The sequence below is a fragment of the Camelus dromedarius genome, chromosome 12 (genome assembly GCF_036321535.1).
Source record: "Camelus dromedarius isolate mCamDro1 chromosome 12, mCamDro1.pat, whole genome shotgun sequence".
Lineage (NCBI taxonomy): Eukaryota > Metazoa > Chordata > Mammalia > Artiodactyla > Camelidae > Camelus > Camelus dromedarius.
In genome coordinates this window covers 19,405,755-19,430,436 of record NC_087447.1, presented here as the reverse complement: position 1 = coordinate 19,430,436, position 24,682 = coordinate 19,405,755, and the positions used below count along the sequence as shown (strand labels likewise).

Here is a 24,682-nt window from a genome sequence, read left to right as displayed (position 1 = left end):
TTTCCTGTCACAGAAGCAGCAATGGACGTAGAGCCATGTCCTTTTGTAATGATGTCCCAAATTGGTCTTTAGGAACTATCTGGTGCCCTACTGGGTCTTAATTTCCTTATGTGTAAAACAGAGGTTTCAAACCTATCCCGGAGGATTTGAGTATCAAATCTGCTAATGGACATAATGGCACTTGAAAATTATAAAGCTCTTAAGCAAATGCAAAATTTTGTGAATGAAATAGTGATTTTAAACTGAGGGCTAGTTTTACCACAACCATGTGAAAGGCACTGCATGATATTAGAAAAGATTATAGAACATAGAGTCCAAAGAGGAGAGATCAAGACCTAACTCAGCCCCTTTTAGGTTATAAGACCCATGGGGGAATCACTTAATCATGCGTGATTTTTGTTATATATAAATTAGAGGTCCTGGTACTACCTACCTCACAGTGATTTTGCTAGTCAATCTTTGTAACTGTGCTATGTACATTGTTAAGTATTGAGTTCACGTATCTTTAGCAACACATTGCTCATCTAACTGAAAACCAGTACGAAGTAGACTTACTATTTCAGAAGTCTTTGCAAGGCCGATGGATTTATACTGCTATTTTCCAGATATCTAGTAAGAAAAAAAAAAACAAAAAACCTAGGTCTAATCAGAAGAGATAAGATCCCTAGACAAATCTGAGATATTTCCACTGAATTTGATGGAGTCTGAAAATTTGAAAATTTGAGTCTTGAGTTAATACAATGTATTTGTCTTTATTTGTCTGTTTATATAAAGTAGAAAATCTTGTATTTCCTCAGTTGTCAGTATGAAATACCACTTTTATCTCACTTGTTATCTTAAATAAACTTTGGCCTGTTGTGGTAAAAAATACAAACAAACAAACAAAAAAATCTGAGCTCTCATCTTTTGTCCAACTTATAATATATCCTTTAGCAAGTTATAATTAAACCATCTTTGTCCTTTGTTATTAACTTCAGAGAAATGTTTAAAAGTTGATTTTTATATGACAGTGTGAAAATTGGTTCTGATTTCAGTCTGCTGATAATAACAATTAGTCATTCAAATATTGTTATTGACAGTTGGCTCTTCACCCTATTGAAAATAAACTGTTTCTGGTAGCTATCCACTTTTCTCACAAATATTGTTTGAAAAGGTCTGCTGGCTCCTTTGTAAGCATCCCAACCAAATGCTTACAGAAAAAGTTTCCGATGCCCTGGACCAAATATCTTGCAACTGCCCAGGTTGGGTTTATCATATAATGTGGCTTTTACGATCTAAGTGTCTTTCCCTGTGCCCTACCTAATTCTACCTTCTTTCTCCAAACTAAGGCATGTGGTTGTCTTTTGAAGTCATTTGTAAAAAGACAGTGATAGGCGCCCACGGAGGCATGCTTCAGGAAATACCCCTTCTGGTGACAAGAATGGATTCACTTTGCGTCATGCACTCTAAGTCCCTCGCCTGTGTCACTACGGCTTCGGTTGGGAACGCTGAGTATGGGCATTTGACAGGGTACAGATTTCTCAACCACACGCAAATGGAATGGTATTGACCTCATTGATCCTTTTCATGTCGGCCTGAATCATCTACAACTCCAGCAGCTTCGATTACGGAGGTTAAGAGTGTGAAAGCGTTTTGCCTTTAATTCTACTTAACACAAGCATCTTTGTCTAGATAGAGACAGAGTTTACATCACCATCCACAGAGATACAGAGATAGAGACAGACACAGAGCGTGTTTCAACATTCAATTACTATATTTGATGAGGATATATCAGGTTTCAAATTAGGTCTTCTCTAAAGTGCTTCCTCAATATTGAAATTATCGACATCTCTCATGTGTCATTTTGAAGCAAAGTTTATTGTCCTTTTTTTAACCTCTGGTTGTAGGCTTTGTGAATTTTATGATGCATTCTTCTTAAGAAAATTCTTATATTTGGACAAAGTCAAAACCACATTGAAGAAAATCTCATGAACTTTTTTTTTTCAAAAAGGACAAATTCAAGGACCACAAAGGAAAAAAAAAAAAAAAAAAAACCAGACAACTCACTAAGATCATCTATGATGTGAAGCCCCAGGGCTTTAAGACATTCTCTCGCTTTTATTACTTGTTTTTTGTTTGTTTTGTTTTCATAGTCAGGTTACCACGAGTACCACTTTTACTACTAGCTCATGTTCACTGCAGCTTACTATGCAGCAAGCATTGTACACATTTCATGTAGTTACTCTACACGACCAGAACGATGCTGAATAAAGTGTTCTCTCATTACCACCACTTGGCAGTTCGTAATACTGCATTTCAGAAAGGCTAAGTACATTGTCTGCAGTCACTCAACACAAAAGTGGTGCATCTGGGGTTCTGACTTCAGAGCAGCGACAGAATAACATCTCAGTGTTGTGACTCCTTTGCCAGTAGATCCTCTATCATTACTTCCCTCAAAATACACCCACATTCAGTATTTTGGCATCTTGTCTTTCAGAATCTAAAGTGGACTCTGGCTTCAGTGACCAAAGCATCAGTGATCTTAACATTCCCAAAGCTCCCCACAATGCTCATCTATTTCACTTTGTAACAGACAGAGGTATTTATGATATGAAATGTGCTTTATACCTTTATAACCCACTCATGAATATACTCATTTTCCCCGGGGGCACAGTTTCTGAAACAGAGAAATTTAAAAGAAACTTCATTCCTATGAGTAACTCCTAATGCAAAACAGTAACGGTATTTTAAAAATTAAATACAAGCTCTTTAAAAAGAGAGAAAAGAATTTACTGCGCTTCCTCTAGAGAATAATGGGAGTTTTCTGACTTTCCTAATCCATCTTGTGAACGTCTGATGTGTGGTCCTTCCTTCCGCTGCGGGGACAAAGCGGCTTCGGCTTTTACTGTCTGAAACGAGCTGGACTGCCCTCCGCCTTTCTGATGCTCTGTTCTGGGCTCTCATCACAGGTAAAAATGGGGATGAGGCTGACCGGGCTTCTTACATGGGCCGAGTGTTGGCTGACGCCCACCGACGTTGAATCACACTGGGGATGTGTCCAGCACGGAGGGCACGGATACTCTTAAGCTGCCAGAGATAAGCAGGATGGAGCGAGAGTGGTGCCCCAGTAACTGGCGGAGCTGTTGTGGGTTAGAGTCAGTCTGACACGGATGAAGATGTCACACTAGCACTCTCAATACGTGATGGCTCAATATTGTGACAGACATGGCTGCAAAATGGGAAAGGTCTGGGATCTCTTGCTCTTTTGCTCTTTCCCCTGATGCTGCATCAAGGTATTTGCACATGGGAGACTTGAGAAAGCTTCCAGGCTCTCTTTCTTTCTTTCTCTCCTTTTATTCCATCTTGATTTTTTTGTAACGCATAAAGGATTGCCTGAGTATTACGTTAAGAATATAACAATGCAGCCTTGGCAAAGTGGAATTAGAGAAATGTCTACTTGGAATCGCATTCCGGAAGTATTGTCTGGGATCTGAAGTAATTTAATTAGCATGGAATCACTTAACTATGTCAGTTGTCTATTGTTTGCCAATTACGTTATGCACATAAAGCATATTCTCCCCCAAAAGTAATTTCTTTGGGTTTCAGGGAATCTTGTAATGATCTTATTGGCAGATACAGCGAGTGACATATGGCTATAATCCACAACTAGTACTTAACACAAAACTATCTTATCAAATGTTATTTTATTCAATGTTCATGACAATCACTTGAGTGGGGTATTATTGGCATCATTTCAACAAAGAGAAAATTGAGGTTCAGAGAAGTTACGTGACTTGGCCAAAGTCACAGAGTAAGTGGCAACCCTAGATCTGTACTCCAGGACTACTGACTTTAATTAGTCTGCTGTCCTTACCACCTTATGCCTCTGGGAAAATATTTGTTAAATTAATTTGTATTCAAGGAAAATATAGCGGTATACTGGAGAATGAATTAAAAATTCGGTAACTGTTTTTGAAAAGGCTGGTCCAGACTCAGAAGTGAAATGTTTTGTGTGATCTTTTGGGCTGGAGACATATTCTTGAATTGGTTAAAAAAAATCCACAAAATCACACATGCTGACTGCCCACGAGAGCCCTGTGTGACCAAGGGAACTGACTCAAAGCTTCTGAAGAGTTGCTGGGGTCGAGAAGGAAGACTGATGGGATTGCTCCTTGATGTTCCCCATGCAGACATCCTTCTCTTCCTATTGGTCTCTCCACATCTATATTTCAGAGGTGCCAGAATCAGTTCAAGCTCCATAGAATGAAGACAAAAGGAATGCAGGGATGGAATAAAGAAGTAGGGACACAGACAAGAACACAGTCTACATCTTAGATGTGGCCTTAAATACTGTTTATAGCAGCTGAAACTCTTCCATAATCTGAGGAAGTTGTAAAACCTCACAGACAAGTGTCATGAAGGGCTTCTTATTACTGAACTTGGACATCCAAAGTTAGGGATTTTATCTGCTTTATCTTTGCATCCGATGTCCAGGAGAGTGTGTGGTATGTAGAAAGTGTGCTTTCCCCGCCCAGTGGGCTGTGACTCTGGAGGGGCTGAGCTATGACGATACTTTAGTAATGAAAGGCTTCAAGGGAACATATCAATTAAACAGCGCATCAGAGGTAAGAGACGTCGTGCGGTGCCTAAGAGGACAGGGTTTAGAATGGGAGTTTGTTTTAACACTAATTCAGCTCCTTCTTTCCTAATTGAAATTCGGTCCCTTTATCTTTGCCAAGGCTACTTTCCTCCCTTTTCCCAAACATTTACCTCTTTTTCCCTCTTCTTATGTCTTTTATTTTTCTAATTCTTACTCAGATATATTACCCAGCATGTGGTAGAATGAATATATGGATGAACAAATAAATAAACGAACAGGTAGGGTCCACAGAATGTTATCAAACAGGCAAAGAGAATTCATCTTTGTCTGTAGAATGTGAAAGGGATGGACACACACACACACACACACACACGGCCGCGCCTGCCGTGGGCTTTGCAATAAGAAGTCTTGGTGTAAATCACGACTTAGCCAAATTACATTTCTGAGCTCCAGTTACCACTTCTCCCAGATGGGACTATAACAGAAATTGACAAATAGTACACATTACTATGGGGATACGGAGTGACGGGACATTTGACTTTTTTATATCTGTACGTCCACAATGTTTGATTTTGATTTTATGTGCACATTTTACATGAGAAAATTGAGGACATTATGGACAAGAAAGAAAGAAAGAAGAAAGGAAGGAGGGAATAAAGGAAGCTATCCCTAAATTAAAAGCCCATTTTGTGGACTAAATGAAGTTGGGCGCAAAGCTGGGTAAATAGTGGCACCTGTAAATGCGGGTTCTCTTCCCTCCTGTATACCATTGTCGGTAGAGTATTGTGCCAAGTCATACTCACACTTAGAAGAGCTTCAGTTTCTCACAGTTAATTGCCAGATTTTTTGGTGTCTTTGTTTGTTCCTGGATACGAGGGCCCATGATAGCATTAGTATGAAGTGAAAGGTTTCAGAATGAAGAAAGCCTGACTAGTAAAGAATGGAGAATTGTAGGAAAGCAGTACAGACTGAGTGTCATTTCCATCATTTCTAATTTCAACTAGTTCCAATCGAAAGGCTGTGAAATTCCTGTGTATGTCTTACGCTGAAAGGAGCTTGATTTCTCACTATTGACGATATTGCAACTTCAAATATATATATATAAAAGAATCCTTAAGTTTATTACAGATGAAAGAAAACTATTTTCAGCGTTTGTAGATTTTAATAAATAAGTATGTTGTTTTCTCCAATGATCTATGGAAAAAAATCACGAGTCAAATATTCATTTTATTGGTAATGTATTCATGGAGTAAAATGTAACTTTCTCCTAAGCCTGGAAATTATGTTTTTCTAGCATTGAGATATAGTTTGTTAGAGAAATAATTGCTTTACATGTGTGGCTAGTAACAAAACCTGGACTCTATTTCTTTAGATTTACCGGATCTCCCTCTAGGCAATTTAAAGAAAAGGAGGAGTGGGTGTCTATGGATAATTATAAGATGTGTTTATCAAACTGCTACAAATTGAAAGGCTTTTGTCTATGGCCACAAACTTTTCCTCATAGCCTAAGGCAGTCTTGTAAAGATATTCTCAACACCACTACCCCTCCAAATAAAATAATAGCAAAATAAATCAAACTGATAACTTGAGCAGCCTACTAATATTTAACCAGCTGTTTCCTGTCTTGCTGGTTTCACCCGGGTGATCCATGATAAAATTCACAACCTTGAGCTCTAGTACCCTAAGTGAATGTGTGTTTCCAAGACGAATTTAAATCTCGAGTCTACAGGAAGATTTTTCTTAAGCCTTTCCTAATGCATCCCAGGCTCCTGGCCTCGGGGCCTCATTAAATTTCTCAGCTGCCCTAGGGATTCTTGGCTTCAGAGAGCTAAGTGATGCTTATTATTGTTCAAGCCTTATTCAAGGTGCTCACCCTTCAAGTAGGAGGGAAAGAACATCTACACAAACACATCTAAAGTAGTATATTTAAGATATGATCAGACACGGCCACTGAAATGCAGTGACAATTCAAGGAGCTTATATGCATTAGAGGAAAATCAGGAGAAGCTTCCTGAAGATGAGAGTCATCCCAGGATTGAGAAAAAGACTGGATTTTGAAAGCAGAAGTGAGGAGATGGCCATTCAGGCAGAAGGAACCATATATGAGTAAAAAGCAGACATGAGAAAAGGAGAGTTTCCCATGGCTGGTGTGCCTGGGCAGAGAACAGCAAAACATTGACCCCTCAGATGCAGTGGTAACCTAGTAGGGGCGAGGGTTGCCCTGCCCCCCAAAATAACCCAGGCGTGACACTCACTGCTCGGCTCGGCTGTGGGTGGGAACCCAAGGAAGTGCTCTCCCGCTGACAGGACATCTGCATCAACAGCCAGCTGCCAACAGTCTCCCCTCATCTTGGAAAACGGGTACCTGGAAGAGTTGAAGTAGCCTGCATTGCAGGGGCTCAAAGCACTCAGCCCAAGGAGTGGGGCACACAGGTAAGGGAAGGCCAGGTGGGAGCACTGAGTCACTTTTTCAGGAAGAGCCGGTAAAATGGCACCATCTTAGGGCCAACTACAAGTATAAAGACGTGGAGAAAGGAATCCCAGGAAATAAAGAAAAGCCAATGGAAGCTCTAAAGAATGTCCTACAAGGAGCAGGATGAGGATAGAGAAGTGATACTGAATTTAGCTTTCAAAGTGTCCACAGAGGTCCCTAATGTCTCCAGATGGGCAAGCCACCTGCAACATACCAGGGTGGCTTGAAGAAATGGCTATTGTTTACAATGCATCGCAGGGACAACTCTTGGCATCTCCAACTAGAGAGTGCAAATGAGGCCTTGTTAATGGCCAGGTAAGACACTTCCTAACTTGCTCAGAGTCAAAGGCGCACTTACTTCTTGAAAACGTTTGCAGTTATTGCTGGGAATAGCTGGGATGTCTCAAATTGCTCAGGAAGTGTCCACTCACTCTGTCTTCTTGGTCAAGGTGCTGCATCACAGCCTCCATTTGGCAATGAGCACCCTGAGAATGTGGCTCTGAGGCACAACAGTCTTCTTCTGATGGCTCCTTAACACCTTCAGCTGACAACATCGCACTCGCATCCGAGGTCGGAGAGTCACTGCCTCCTTAACCCTGCATCTGACCTGGGCACCTGGACTTCCAGAGCGCATGGGTCATACTCAGAGTCAATTACTCTTTTAGTCACCCAGATTCATCAGGCTCTGTTCTTAACAAGCCTGCAGACATTTAAAAATTACTTCAGCAGGACAGCCCCATCCCATCTTCTTCGTCTCTCTTGACTCTCACTTCTATCCTGAGTATAGAAACTCAGTGTCCACAGTTACACATCAGTCTCTTCTGATTTTTTTTAAGCCAGATTTAAAAACGGCCTCTCTTCTGTATATGAAATGTTGCTCACAGTCCACCAATTCAATTGTCTCTAAAACTTAGTTATGACGTAATTATATCACCCAGCTGAAGAATGAAGAAAAAGAGCTAACTTTTATAGTGATTTCATATAGATTAACTTATTGAAACTTCTAATTATACTTTGAAGTAGACGTTATTTTATTCTTGCATCTCCTCCATATTAAACTTACCACATTTAAAAAACAAATTCCTTATCTTCCACCCCAAATTCCTCCTTCTACAGTCCTCCCCATCACCATTAATGGGGTCTTCCGTTTACTCTGATCAAAAACTGTAGAGTTATTCTCAATCGCTCTCTCAGAGACATCCTGCCTTTGATCATCCCACAAATTATATCTACTCAAAATATATTCAGAATCCAACCAACTCTTACCACTTGTATCTCCACTGTCATGATGCAAGAGATTGTCATCTTTCACATGGATTATTCCAACAGCCTGCTAATCGTTCTCTCTTCTTTTTGCCCTCACCTCCCTTCAGTTTATACTCAATCATAGAAGTCAAAGGATCCAGCATCCTACTCCATACTTCTCACTTCTAGGACCTCAACTCCCATCACCTTCTCCCCTGCTACCACTGTGTAGACTTCAATGTTCCTCCAATGCGCTGAGCATGCTCTTGCTTGAAAGCCTCTGTTCTTGCCTCCTCTTTGCTCCCAAATATTTGCCTACATCAGTCTCTCACCTCCTTCTGATCTTTCTCACCTTCTTCGTGATGCCTTCCCTAATTATCAGCTTAAGATTGCAAGGCACTCTTACAGCTGTACGACCTGTTCCTTCCCTATTTTGTATTTTTCTGTGGAACTTATCACCATCCAGCATAATATTTATTTGATATGATTTTGTTTTACATACTTGTCTGTCGACTGCTTCTGCCCACTAAAGTGGGGATCAGTGAGAGCCTGAATTTCTATTGAGGTTGTTCCCTGCTGTATCCCCAAAGCTAAGAATAGAGCCTGACTCATAGTGAATGCTCAATAGACATTTGTGGAATGACTGAATTAATTAACACATGCTAAGCAATGAATTTGGAGAAACACTGCCTTGTGGTCCAATTTCTTCTCTATAATTTATTAGTTGCTGACCTCATGAATAAAACTCTCTCAGCCTCAGTCTCATTTACCTCATCTACAAAATAGAAATTATGCTGAGTATTAACTAAAATGATAAATGTCAACTAGCTTGGACACAGACATTTAACAGGTGGTGATTGCCATGGTTGTTACTAAAATATTATTTTAACCAACATGCTGGATGCCATTTTTGATCTTCAATAAATGGAAGAATTTCTACTTCTGCCATCAAGAGTAAAGGCACATGAATTAAATGAAAAATATAAGATAAGTGAGAATGTCCAGCTCAGAGTATGAGCCACAGAAGTTCTGTAATGAATGATTGTTTTAAATGGAGTTAAACTATCCTCAAGCTTCTATGTTCTAAATTTCTTAACTTCAAAACTAGTTCAGCATCACGGGGCCTTGGAAGGATTTTATAAATTCTAAGAGTTACCATACCATGTTGCTAAAGAGTGTGCCTAAGGCTTTCCTATTCAGTTTTGGAGCTTAGAGTGGCTAAGAATAAGGATTCTTCAAGGCATGCTTAACTGCTCCCAGGCCCCAGAGTAGGTGGCCCTAGTTAAAGAGATTTCTTTTTCAACTTCAGGAATATCCTCCAGGCCTTCCTTGGTTTTTATTTGCTGTCAAAAGCCTGGGAGCTCCTGGGGAGGTTTTCTTACAACTTTTCTTTCTGCAGGCAGCCTACCTGGAAAAGTGACACTTGGTTATCATTACCGGTGAAAGACATCAAAATCAAGCCAGCTAATTAACTAACAGGAAGTCTGCGCCATGATTTTCCTTCGCCAAAGCACACAAAAGCAAGTCAAGGGGGCTCCGCCGGGAGGGCACTGGGGCCGGCTTGTACCAGCCTGCAAGGGAACATTCTGCACATCTCTTCCCACCTCTGTGTTCAGTGACACCACACTGGTAATTAAAATGGGCCATAGGGGGAGTATTTATCCCACAGAAACAGGAAAACACTAAATCAGAGCTTTTTTTCCCCCTCAGCTGATTTTCCAGCACACCTTTGGTTCTACCATGCTATTTCCAAGTGTATGAAATAAACCATCATTCATTCAACAAGTTGTTACCACTGTGCCATCTCCGTGCAAGGAACTCCACTTAGGAGTTGTTCTCCGAAATAGACGCATACCATGCAGTTGAATAGAATGCCTGTCCTAAATTGTCGTATGGCCTTGAAATTTCTGACTTTTGGTTTGGTTTTTTGAACAGTAAAAGCCCACTGTGAAATGTTTTGCTTTCCTGCAGAGATATTTCATTGTATTTGCAATGTGCATATGAAGCCCAAAGATACAAAATGTGAGAAATCAAGCATAAGGAATTCCCATATTTAGCACATTTGTCATTTTGAAAAAAAAAGTTGATAATATGATCGTTTTACTTAGGTTGGACGGGCAGGATAGGAGACTTCACAGACAGGGTCTGATTCTTCTTTCAAAAAGTGCGTCACATACACCTGGAAACATGTGAAGTAATGTTTGATAAGCTGGAATACGGCAAGAAGATGCAATGGCTCTGATTAGGACGTTCTCTGTGTTTCTTGCCTCCACCTCTCAGCTCTCAACTAGGTCATGTGAAGGTGGCTCAGGAAAACTGGCTAAATCTTGTATTGCACAATCAGAAAAACAGCCAAATCACGTTCAGGAGGATGGCCATGAGAAGGAACTGCCACTCACACATATCTTTTTGATGCCTTTAATCTCTTTTCTGTAACAAAATGATTGTTATCTTGTTATTCTGTTTCTAAGTTTCTAAAAATAAAACATGTTTTGCTTATGATCATGCCAATATATTTTAAAAGATATTTCAATTCATATTTTGAAAAGAAATAATAACTGGGTACATGGCAAATTTTTAAAGTCTAATCACTTTTATAAACCTTAAAACCCACAGGATAGTGCAATTTTCTGTTAATACAGGTTATTTTCTATGTTGAATACTATATGGCATCCTGATCATTTCAGTCTGTGACAACTATAAAGTTTAAATGACAGGTAGGATGCTGTCATAAGGTTGCACATTCTTGGAAGTGTTAAGGGTGTGTTCTCTAAGTGTGCTTTTCTGTATCAGGAACCTATTAAAATGAATTTCCGTGAAACAAGATGAACCACATGTAAATATAGCCTGTCTAGTTCAATGTGCTATACTTTTTTTCACTGAAAATCGTATAAAGTAGAACTCATCCTACTCCAAACTTTGCCATCTCTCTGTACTTTGCAGCACGGGAACTCACGGGGAGCGTTTCACCCAAAGAGTAAGCCAACCAAACAAACACCAGGATGCTCTTTTAAAAAACTGGTCCTGTAAATACTCATTATTTAGAAAACCCTCCTCAGTCTACCGCTGCTTATCAAATGCACAAGTCAAAGCTGATGTCCTCTAAGTGTCTAGGATATAGGTTAGAAGGATCTCTTTTCATCTGCCTGTGATGAGCAGGACTCTTCTTTAGCAGGCGGCTCCTTGCCATGCATTAAACGTGGCTTGTTTCTATTCCATCAAGATTCTTAGCATCAGGGTTCCTGTTGGTTTCTGTACGCCTCTGGCGTCCCCTGATCCAGGAGTGACATGCTGGAGAGTTCGTTAGCTGTGATTCTGACTTCCTGCCAAGGGCTTTTTATATTTGTGGATAAAGTTCCATCCTTGGGTAATCGGAAAGCCATTGTTTATGGGATGCCCAGCCTGTCAGACTTTACAATAAACTGATGAAACTCAGAACCCCTCCTTGGACTATGTTTAAGGATAGAATTCACACCTGCCTTAAAGGACAGTGATGTTAAATCATCTTGTTACCATATGCTGCTCTTTTTGTTTGTTCAGTGCACTTGTTTGTTTTGTCTTGTGTGTATTGGGATGGGTGGGATTGACATTTGACTCACAGACCATCAGCATGTGTATATATATATATACAGATATATATATATATTATATAGTAAAACATGAAGCTCTTGTGGTTGGTATTTGGAGTCAAAGCATCTATGATGAGATAGATGGGCACTTGATCTTAAATATTTAAAAGTAATATGTGTGAAAAAGGCTGCTTATCTCTCCTCTGCTTCTACCAAGGCCAGAACAATAAGCGCCTCAGTTCATTTGCAAGGACAGGACTCACATAAAAGTTTCTAAATTGGTAAAGGAATGTGCAATATGAGAATGTGTTACTTAGTAATGTTACAGGCCTCTTTTCTACAGAAATTTTGGAAAATATACGACAGATCACTTCCCAGCAGCTCAAAGTGCTCTCTCCTCCCCTGCTAAACTCCTTCAGCATGTCATGTATGATGAGTAATGTGCTTCATTAGACACAAGCAGTAGACAAAGAGGAACAAGACACTGCCTTGCTCGGAGGAGATGAAAGATAACTTTTTCTACCTTATATATTGTAGTTATGATAGTCCTTCCATTATAGCAGTGTTAATGGTTTTTATATAACTTGATAGTTATGTCTGTATAACTATATCTATCTATATATACATATCTATATACACACACACACACACATACATACTTAATATGCCCTCCTCAGTGCCTGGAACATTGTTTAGCATGCAGAAGACAATTTGCTAAATTAATTAATTTAGTAACTAGTCCTTCATTCGATAATTATGTTTAAGCTTCTACTGTATAAAGTAATCGTCTCTTTGAGATGGGTTTGCATGCATTCCTATCCGAATACAGGGGAATGGACTTAATGAAAGGTTGAATTTTTTTGTTTTTTGTTTGCTTTGTTTTGCTGGGTTTTTTTTTATAGCTTTATGGTTCTCACTGAATTATTGTTTTTAAAAATTAGCAATAAAAATGGACCCATCAAAATTTCATCAAAAATGCTTCCAAGGGACTCCCACTTCCAGGAAGATAGAGTAGATTTTGTTTTTCCTATTCACCCCATTAAGTACAATTAAAAACTCTGGACGTTATATGTAAATAAGAAATATATAAGAAGACCTTTAAAGCTGGAGAGTAGGAGGCAGATGGTCTAGGAAGCTGAGATCTAAGTAATGACATGATGGTGAGTTCTTGGGTTTTCCTTCTGCCTTACAGATCCCAGACTTGGAGTAGAAGAGACCAGAAACCTAGAAATTCCAACAGTTATAGACAAAAAAAAAAAAAAAAGAAAGAAAGAAAGAAAGAAGGAAACAACAAATGTCTACTCTCTACCCAAAGGACAAGGAAAAGGCAGTTTATTAGCAAGATAGCAGTGACTCTCATCCAGCTGAACAGCACAAAAAACAAACAAACAAACAAACAAACAAAAAAACCAAAAAACAACTATTGCTTTATCCCTACCCAAGCCAGAAAAGCCCTAATGGGACCCTAGACCTTCACATTCACCAAATTATGACAAGGTCCCCTAAACTCCCCACCGAGGAGGCATCAGGCAAGGTCAGGTAGGAAACCAGAACTTGTATCAACAAGTCCACTCTCCACCCTTTGTGTTGCTAATTGAGGTGACACAGGGAGTCTGTCCCTCTGCCTTCACTCAGCAGAACGGGGGCCCTTCCATGCTAGACATCCCGACATGCTGGAAAGGCATCAACTTCAGGGAGCGCAAGGACTTTCCCTACCTCCAGCAGTAATGAGGCCACTCTTTCGCCCATGACGTCAGTGGTGACCAAGTGGGTGGCAGTCACACCACCCTCCTGTACCTCCCAGCTGGGGACATGTCAGTGCACGTCTAGTGGGGGCTGGAACTCCGGCCCACACTCAAAGGTAATGAGGAGCTCCCACGCACTCATGCTGCAACAGAGGCCAAGTAAGGAACACGAATTTCTGCTCCCACCCCCACCTCCCCTGCTGAATCAATATCAGAAGAAGGCAGCTAAAACAGAAGGTGTAAATAAGATATAGAGTCTTGTAATACAATACCCCAAATGTCCAGATTTCAGCTGCAAATTACTGTTTACACTAACAATAAGGGCGATTTCAAATGGACGGAAAAATCAGTAGATGTCCAAACCAAGAAGAGCAGGTGGACATCGACAGGCTTGTCCCTAATGTGACTTAAGTCTCACATCTTATCCAAAAATTAACTTGAAATGGGTTATGCACTTAAATAGAATAAATGTAACTATACAACCTTTAGGGGGCTAAAACAGAAGACAATCTTTGGGGTCTCAGGCTAGGAAGAGAGTTCTTAGACTGGACACCAAAGCATGATCCATAAAGGGAAAAACTGATGAATTGGACTTCATCAAAATTCAGCGGTTTGCGCTGCAAGTTAAAACCACAATGAGATATCACCTTACACCTGTTAGACTGGCTATGATCAGCAAGACAAGAGATAACAAACGCTGGTGAGGATGTGGAGAAAAGGGGATCCTGGTGGGTGGGGATGTGAATTGGTGTAGCCACTACAGAAAATATCACAGAAGGTCCTCAAAAAATTAAAAGTAGAAGTACCACATGATCCAGCTCTCTCACTTCTGGGTATGTAACCAAAGGAAATCAAATCACTGCCTTGAACTATCTGGAGCCGCATGTTCACTGCAGCATTATTCATAATAATCAAGATATGGAAACCACCTAAGTGTCAATCAATGAATTGATAGATAAAGAAAATGTAATACATAGATATAGATCTCATATATATATGAAATATTATTCAGTCATAAAAAAGAAGGAAAGCATGCTATTTATAACAACATGGGTGGCCCTTGAGGGCATTATACTAAGTGAAATAAGTCAGACAGAGAAAGACAAATATTGTATGATCTTGCTTATATGTGGAATCTAAAAATATTAAACTCATAGAAATAGATAGTAGATTCATTGTTACCCAGGGTAGGAGGTGCGAGTAATAGGGAGACACTTATCAAAAGCCACAAACTTTCTGCTATAAGATGAATAAGTTTTGGGGAATCTGATGTACAGCATGGTGACTACAGTTAAAAATATTGCATTATATAGTTAAATGTTGCTAAGAGAGTAGCTCGTAAATGTTTTCACCATAATAACAATAACAAAATGGCAATTGTTTGAGATGAAGCATGTGTTAAACATTTCACAGTGTGTATATGTATGAAATCATCACACTGTACACCTTAAACTTACACCATGTTATATGTCAATTATATCTCAGTAAACCTGGGGAAAAAACACTACGTATGCAACCATCATGTAATCTAGCAACTACACTTCCAGGAAATGAAACGAAATCTTATATTCAGACAAAAATCTGTGCGTAAATGCTTCCAGCAACTTTGTAACAGCCTCAAACTGCAAACAATCAAGACATCCTTCAACAGGAGAATGGGAAGATAAACTGTTGTATATCCTTACCATGAAATACTACTCAGTTGAAAAAAACGAATGAACTGTTGATGCACCCAATAACTTGGATAAATCTCCTGAGAATTAAGTTGAGTGAGAAGAGCCAGTCCCTAACTGTTACGTACTTCATGACTCCATCTATCAAATATTTTTGTAATGAGAAAATTGTAGAAATGGAGAGCAGATTAATAGTTGCCCACACTTCAGGCAGAGGTTGGGGGTGGGAATGGAGTGGGTGTGGCCGAGAAAGGGCAACAGAAGGGACCCTTGTGTGACAGACAAACTCTGTACCTTGACTGTACTAATGTCAATATCACGGTTGTCTTGCTGTCCTGTAGTTTTGTAAGGTAATTCATTAGGGGGGATGGAGGAAAGGGTACATGGGATCTCTCCACGTTATTTCTTAAAAGTACATTTTCATGTACAGTAGGTTCACAATAAAAAGCTTAATGAAAAAGTCAATCATTAACTATGTCACATTTACATATTTTATATCTGTTCCACCGAGCAATCACATGAATGTCCTCAGTTGATTTTCAGGAAAACAATCTGGTTTAAAGCCTTAAGTGGAATGCTTTCCGTTGCATTCTCTTATAACCCACCATCTGATGCCGCTTGATTAAGCTGGGAGTGGCACTGGACTAAAAGTCAGCACATCTTAGTTAAGTCAACATCTGTGACCTCAGTCATCAGATGAATCAAGCCAATCAGAGTCTCACTTTTTGAAAATTTAAACACACACACACACACACACACACACACACACACATACACACGTACATACCCCTTTACACATAAACAGGGGATAGGCTGTGTGCCCACTATTAAATTAATATGTCTCAGTTCAAATCCATCTTTTATTTTGCTTTGAAATACTGAGCCTGGGTCTGGGCAAAGTGCAGTTCTCCTTTGCCACCTCACTCCCTGTTTCTGCCAACAGAGAAAGCTAGAGGGAGACTGGACAGTCAGAGAGAATGTTCCCAACAGTGTCTCCCTACGCAACAGCTGGTTCCGCTCTGCATTTTGTCTGCACGCCTAGAAACAGCCCATCGCCCCCTCTCCAGGTGATACAACAGTGCTCACTGCCTGGGACCCCTTCCTCAGAGATGCGGTCCCAGCTCTGCCTGTGGGTTCCCTTCTAATTCTCCACACTGTGACATCAGCTCAACAGCATTCCTCACAAAATCCTGAGTCCCAGGTCTTTGTGCTCCCTAATCTGAGCTCCTGAGGCCACTACACCAGCTAGCTGACATAACTTCTTAGAGACATGGATTCCAGCAAAATGGAGTACTGTCCTCCACCCCCGGCCCCATCCAAGCTTTTAAAGTTCTTCTACCTTCAGTTAACACTTCTACCCAAAGCTACTGAATTCCAGTTCTGTAAAGCCCCTCCTCCAACATTCTGAATTCTAATCACCTCAAACTCTTGCCTGTTGTCCCTGCAGCCAGCCTAGTAGCCACTCCCTGCAGCTTCTACCTCAGTGATTCATTGGCGTCCCTTTTTGCATTTTTAATTCTCCAATATCTGGTTAATAATTCTTAGAATTTATCTGTTAAAATCACTGGTGTGGTTTCTGTTTTCCTGAGTGTAACCCAACAGATGCAGGCAGTTAGCAGCAGGATTTGAAGCTGAATAAATGGGAGGTGGCTAGAGGGGCCATGAGAAGCTATGTACAAAGCAAAATTATGAGAGAAGCAAATACAAGAAGGAGCAGAAAAGCAATCAGAAGCTGAGAGATGGGGAGTGGGGGCAGAATGAATAGAATATATGTTCAGGGAGAATCAGAGTCGCAAAGAGGATAAGTTCCCTGTTGCTTATGAGGATGGTACAAACATATAAGAGGGTTCTAGAACTTTCTTTTTCCCCCCTTGTTTTCAAATTCTGTTTCAGTGCCAGCCCACACATGTTAACAGAATAACTCTCTTTCCACTTGAGTCACTTATATGAGTCTCTCCTCTACAAACACAAGAGTCTAAGTAAAAGGAAACAACACCCTCTCTTCTGAACAGACAGAAGGACTGAGAGTGAAGGCAAAGACAGAGGACCATCACATGCACTTCAAAAAGCCCTCCAAACAAAAAGCAAGTGAACAAAACAACCAAGAGCGCGTCAAGTCTTTTCTCTTTATTGGCTCGTGTACCTCTTGAGGGGCTGCTGCCTTATCTCCATCTTACCATTACCTCCTCATCTTTAGAGAGCACTTTACATGCTAGAAAAAACCCTCCATATCTATGTTCTTACGTGACTCTCAAGACTAAGTGGTTTCCTGGAAGACAGATAACATGCCTTCTATTCAGCTTAATCCACGTAATGCGATGGACTTGATGCAAGGAAGAATAGCTGTCTTCAGGGAAGCTCTTCAGCTACGGATTCAGGACCGAGAGCTGTTAGACGTGAGACCCAGAGAGCTAGATACTCACAAGACAATGTATGAGCATCTCCTCCTGCCCTGGTGCCAGGTTCTAATAATATTTCTACTCCCCTCTTAAAACAGCATGAATGATTCAAGTAAGTATTTGCCAATTACGATGGCAAGCATAAATGTCTCCCTTGCCAGAGATGCAGCTTAATGCCACTATAACTTGATCTTACTTTTTTTTTTTTTTTCGCCTCAACACATCTGTGAAACCCCACAGATGAATGAACAGATTATTTCCATTTCACAGAGCTGGACAACTCCTATTTCTAGGCACAAGTGGCCTTGACTGTTGATAAGACAACGTTTAACTACAGAGGATGCCACGTCCCATGCCCTCAGCCCACAAACTGCCACTTGTATGAGTCGCTTGGACTTTGATTGCTCCAGACTGGTTCCTTCAGACAAGCTCAGCTTTCCCAAGAGCCCAATAGAAAACGCTGTCATGCTGTCACCCCACCAAGCTTCCCAGGTTTTCACCAGGTTTTCAAAGGGAGAATAAAAAGCCGCTTACCTTTCCCAAACACTTTGTTTCATATTAATGACCCAACTGCTGCCCCAGTTTCAAAAAAAAAAAGGGGGGGGAGGGGGGAGGAGAGCGTCACCATTTGTCTGTTTGTTCCGTCCTGAATCCTGGGCAGACCAGTCTGCTACCTTCAACTCCCGGGGCAGTGCAAAGAAACATCTGTTCCAGAAACAGTTTGACTCCCACCCCTCCGCATAAATCACTACGAGTAAAAGTTTTATGAGGTGGGTCCTTCTTTCCCCCTGCTTCCTCCTTTTGTAATTGACTGAAGCCCAAATGAACAAGATGAAATGGCCAGACATTTAGCCATATGTTGGCATCCACACGTGTACGTTTGGGAGGGAAGGGAAGCTGTCAGCTGTGCCGAAGGAAAATTACAATCATCTGAAAGGTGATTAACAACCCCACAGTCAATCAATCTTTGCAAGAGCCTAACGGAGTAAATGATACCTCTCACTTACCTGTAGCCAATTGTCCATGGACCAGTATCCCTGCTTGTGAAATCTGAATCCAGTCAACTTACTGAGACTCCAACGTGGTTTCAGGATGTTTCCATATTGTTATTCTACATAGGTTATCTCTGCTCTCCCAGTAACTCCTATATAAAACAGAATAAAAGGATATATTTAGGAATACATAATGTTCAATAAATGCTGGTTGATCAAATAGATTATAGCACCCATAACTCACACCAAAAATACTTGAATATTTTTATTATTGGTTGACTAGAAAGGGGTAGGAAGAAAAAAATTTCCCTTTTAAGAACTATATTACATGTTAATGTGGTTTTGTGTCTATAATTAACACCTAGTAGAAGCCCAGGTAAATGATAAAGGCTTCCTAAAAATGTATTGATTAGGGGCTCAATGTAATAGACTTCACTAAATGTTCTTGTTCTTGCATGACCTGAGAAGGTGAAAAACAGTTTAAATTTGAGAAGTTACCATGGGCCTGGGGTTTTGCTAGTTATATAGCATATATATAATATATATTAGTAATATATATAAACATATATCATATATATGTATAACATTTGAAATATATACAATATGTATAATCTTACTCAATTCATATAACCACTTTTCTAAGCACTCACTACCTATAGGTCTCTGTCTGGCATGTGTTTATTAGCTTCATTTTTCAGATCATAGGGAAAAAACTTAGAAGTCAGGGATGTCAGATTTTAAGACCAGCTAAGCTCAGTCCATTGCTCTTACTCTTTTGTTACTCGGGAGTGGGAGAGGACCATCAATTATTGTTTTGCTTTGTCTAAATAATTAATATCAAAAAACACTTTCACACTGAATCTGTCTTAAGACAAAAGAAAAAGAGTGACTTGGACATTGGGCTATGCTGACTTCCAGGGAAAAACTTGTAATAAATTTCATGTCGTTATATGTCATATCATAAGGTCAGATTCCTTAACCACATAATTTTTCTTTTCCCCATCACAATTGTTTTGACCTGAAATTTCAAAGGTCTATTTTGGATTCACGGGCTACTTTAACTAAATTCAACAAAATCATTTCATTCACATCTAAACCATATTAATTTTTTAACTCTCTCTTATATTAACTGGTTTATATTAAGAAACCATCAGTCATTGTGGTTCTCTCCTCCAAACCTATTACAATCATTATGACATCAACAAAGAACCCCATGGACCCCTTCTTGTTCTAGGCGATCGGACACAGAAAATCCTCTGCTTGCACAGTGAACAATACTTCCTCTTTTGAAACATCCCCAAACTTCTTTCTTGTTCCCTTACAGCCAACCAAGAACTGTCAAATGTACCATTTAGAAAATCTCCTGAACTTAATAGAACCCTTGCCAATTAGATACAGTCTCAGTAATATGTCCCTTGACTCCATAAAATTAACTCCCCTTTTCAACACTTTGAACCATTGCTTAAACAAAAGTGACAGCGGAGGAGTCTTCTCTCTGTAAATACATAAATAAGCAGCCATTGTTAAGTTTGTGTCGAACTTGGTTTTCCTCAATGTCATTCTGTGTTATTGTAAGAATTGCCCTTAGGACAATATTTAACTCTAGAGAGAAATGTCTAAATTTGCTCAGCAATTTGCAGACTCTTCTTAGCACATGTTAAAGAAATATAGTAGAGCTAAGAGTTTAAAAAGAGGAGGAGGACCCTGAGTTTCATGAGGGGAAAAATACCTCATCTAAAATATAGATTAAGTCATTGTTCGAGTTGAAGTTCTGATTCAATTTACTGAGTCTCTACAAAATAGTCTGTATCATTGTCACTGCTTCCTGGTTACAATTTTTAAAAGTAACCATTTATTGGAAATCTGCTATGTGCTAGGCACAAGCTAAGTAATTTACATGATTATCTAACTTACTTATGTGGGGAAAATGTTGTGCTTCAATGGAAAACTGTATACATTGTCCACAGCACACCTTTCTGCTTATGTGATTCTGATTCTATGGAAGAATTCTACAGAATTTACAACTCTGTAAAATATACATAGCTGTTAGCAGTACAAAATAATTCTCTATAGACACATTTTATCCTGTCTAGTAGAGGTTCAATTAACTTTGTGCAAGAAGCTAGTTTTACCTCCTTAGCACATTAATTTCAATATTCTGAATCTATAAATGTGTCTTTGTTTTGGATTTTTCTTTTTAACTGGTTATATCACTCCTGGTTCTCTCACTGATTAATGAGTTATGTAAAATCTTTTACACTTCTTCACTTTGTTATCTGTATGACAGTCGTGATTTTACCTTTTTTGAAACAATCGTTTACCATTTTTTCCAACCACTCCATGGGGGATGGATACTGTTGAGCACATTTTATAGCCCAGGACTTGAGACCCAACAAGATCCCATGACTTGCCTGAGGGCCACAGACCTCCACGGGGCGCTCCTGACTGTCAGGCACTGTGCTGTGTACTGGGGGTGCAAAGCTGAGCAAGGCTGTCTCTATCCTCACGGTCAAGGAAACCAGAGTAAATCTTCACTGAGGGTTGCCTACGTGCAAGGTGCTTCCATAGCTATCCAGGAACTAAAAGCATCTGATAAATCCTCACTATCCAAAAACTCATCAGTTGCTATGTGAAATACCGGACTCAAATAGACTCAAACAGTGTCATACCTGTTCAGTAAATTCTTGATAACTAAATTCAGGAATTACATAGATTCGTATAGGGAAAGATATTCAACTGCTATCTTTTAATTCCCAAAGTCACCTTGTGATGTAGGCATTCTTCCCATTTTTACAGATAAGAAAAATGAGGCTCTGAGAAATTGATATTAAAAAAAAATTGACTGCACGTTAGAATAGGAGCTATCAAGATCACACAGATCAGTGTCCACATTTTACAGCTGGAAAAGCAGAGCTCAGGAAAACAAGAGATTCTCTTAAATCTCTCCCCTAGCAAGGAGCAGGGTCTGACTCTATAACCATTGCTTCCACCTTCTAATGCATCTTTCCACTTATCTGGGGCTAATAACATGGAAGGGTGGGCCACATATCAGTCATAATCAGGTAGAAAGGTGAGGGGAAAGTTAACACTGGCTTAACATTATCAGGGGGCCCCAGGGTCTCTTTCCTACCTCACTTACATCTTTATTCATTCCCCCAGCTGGTCTGAAGTTTTCTGTCTCAATTCACTCCCCTTTTTACTTGAATATTATCATTTTATATGTTTATTAATCTCCCACTTAAACAATACCCGGTGTTATTGTCAATATTTCAAAAGAGGCCGTGACTAGTATCATCTACAACAAGATAAAGGCTATCTAAAAGGCCAGGTGTCTTTGTGTCTGGATTTAAATCAACGCAGGGAGGAAACTGTGTTTTCTAGTATCAATCTGGAATGACAATAGAAATATATGGCTGACTGCTTAATAAGAATGTGGAAAACACACTACATATCATTAAACCCAGGGACTCTATTCAGTAGAAAGCAATTCAAATTATGGGGTTCATGTGACAGAAGGAAAATGCTAGAGGAGTTTTGGGTGGCACAAGTTTTGCGAATCACTTTCCTATGTTCTCCTGCTGCCCGTGGAGTTTGAAGACCTCTACAGAAACCCACCGTCCCAGACAGCTTTGAAGTGAAGTCACCTTTTGCTCACAAATTCCTACTGTTAGTCCTAATAGAAGGACAGGAGTTGTTAGAGCAGGAAAAGAGCTAGATGTGAGCAGTGAAAGGGGCCATGGGCCAAATGGCAGGAAAGTATACACCTTGTAAACAATGGGGATCACTGGACAGAGAAAAGCAGGAACCTCTGGACTGACAGACAACCACACATTCTGGAGTGACAAAAATCCTAGAGGCAGACAAGGAAAGGTGGGGAAAGGTGGGACTCTCTAGTGTCTGAAGTTTTGCTCATGATGCCCTCATTACAATAAAATCAGCCTTGTAGATCAGAAGTACCCATCATGCACTGACGCCATGACACTTCCAATCAAGACTAAATAAGGACAAAAATCCCTCCTCCCCTTAGGAGGGTGGAGCTGGGATGAAAATCAGGAAATACGACCCAAAGCCCCTGCCTCCCCTATGAATATTCCCCTTGTTCATTTCCACAGTCCATATAACCAGCTTGCAGAAGAACCTCAGGGCAGCTCCTCGCCTGGCTCTGCCCGCTCTCCCCTTGAGAGTGTCCTATCGCTTAGGAAATCCTTGCTTTGCTTCCTTGACCTCCTCTCTCATCTCTGGATTCTTTCTGCCACAGGACAAGAACCCGCTCTCCGTTAACACAGTGATTTCTTGTTATTCCCGTTTGCAGAGTGTGGCTGGACGTGTGAGCAGATCTCAGAACCTCTGACACATTAAGCCACCTTTTGTCCCACAGTCTAGTAACTTTTGGAGCCACAAGCCCGTGGCTGCTAAGTCATAAAATCAAGCAGATTCCCTAGTTTTCTTTATTCTTTTCCTTTTCTGCCCCCACCTCATCCCAATTCTTCTTGTCTTTCCTCCCCTCCTCCACTCTCCCTTCCTCCTTCTCCCGTTTCTGTCCTCCCCCTTTCCTGATTTTCCTCCTCTCCATTTGCACAGGTATTTGCATGAGAAAGCTATGGTCGTAGGTCATATGAACAGGCTTATGCTATGTCACCTCTCACCAAACAGGAGAGAGAGAGCCTACGCATTCTTAGCCTCCCTTAAAAAAATGAGAGGGCTGTTATCACCCAAGCTGCAACGGGCCACTGTTTGTTAGGAATAATGCAACACACTTGTCCTGTGATGAACTTGGGCTTTTCCGTCTTTTCAGTCATTCACAACCCGCCTGTCACATTGGGTGGATTTTGTTTCAGGTCTTCACATCGTCCAGAGATTTTCCCTTAGGAAATTAACAACCTTCTGTTCCTTTCTAAGACATCAAAATTTTAATGGAGCTGTGTACTGTGTAAACCTATGCTAATTTGTCATTATGCAGCTGTCCAAGTCTATCGCAGGCTTCCACCTAAAAGTGTTATTTCCCTTTCGAATCAGAGGTATTTGGATGAGCTGCTGATCCCTCTGTTAAAATATAATCCATATATCATGAAGCCACAAGTTGTCAAACTTCTGCCAGGAATAAAGGATCCCCCCAGAGAGGCTGGTGAATTGAACGAGGCTGAATTACAGCTAGTATTTAAAATGAATTAATGGAGAAACATTCTTAAGAAAACTTAGCTTTTTAATTAATCATAATCTCCCACCATTATGAATTTTAAATATTTTTGCTTCTGTTTTCATTTAATAAGCTCTATTTGGCTACCTCTGAGTTGCCAGTAAAAAGCAGTGTATTTTTTATGTGTGGTCCCACATCATTCTCAAGACAATTTAAAAGGCTCTAGAATGAATTGTAGCAACTGCTGTTTAGTGAAATTACAAGGTACATGACCAAGAATATATAGCTAGTGACTTGTTTAAGAAGTGTTAAAACCCAGACCTTACATTGGTCTCCATGTTCTTTTCTGCTTACACCACAGATATTTTGACTTTAAAAATGGTTACTCTAATGACTGACCCAAGTTGGACTTTCTGGGTATAAATATCTCTGAATGCTGAAAGTGAATATGTTCTACACAAAGTTAAGATATTTCAAAGAGAATAATGTCCCACCTAAAGGGAATAAGGAAGCTCCCATCTAGCCTTGTATCCAGTTATATCCATGGTATTAGTACAGCTGGATTAAGGGAGAAGAGCAAAGGTAAGAAATATTCGGTGATAAAGTCAGATTTTTCACGTGGAAGTAGGGTGCAGGTTGACGTTTTCTTAGATGCAGTCAATCACTGTAGTCTTTCCATACATCTGAATCAAAGAGCTAATAGTTCCTTACAAAGCTATACCACATCATTAAAATAAAGGAACTTATCTTATAGTAAACACTAGACCAGGGAAAATATTAACTCTTCCTTATATGTGTCCTGCATACAAAAGGAAGGGCGATATTTTGGAGTCCAACCACGGGCAGATGTGGCTTCAGACATCTAATACG

General features: G+C 40.1%; 1 protein-coding gene across 7 annotated transcripts in view; it reads right to left on the bottom strand.

Annotated features, from left to right (window-relative positions):
* The window catches only part of LRRC4C (leucine rich repeat containing 4C), a 1,085,469-nt gene that overhangs the window by 430,791 nt on the left and 629,996 nt on the right, over positions 1–24,682 (bottom strand). For all 7 annotated transcript variants that reach the window (XM_064492434.1, XM_064492435.1, XM_064492432.1 and 4 more), the window contains one exon: positions 18,691–18,827. The gene's annotated coding sequence lies outside the window, so the exon portion shown is untranslated. The remainder of the gene's footprint in view (positions 1–18,690; positions 18,828–24,682) is intronic.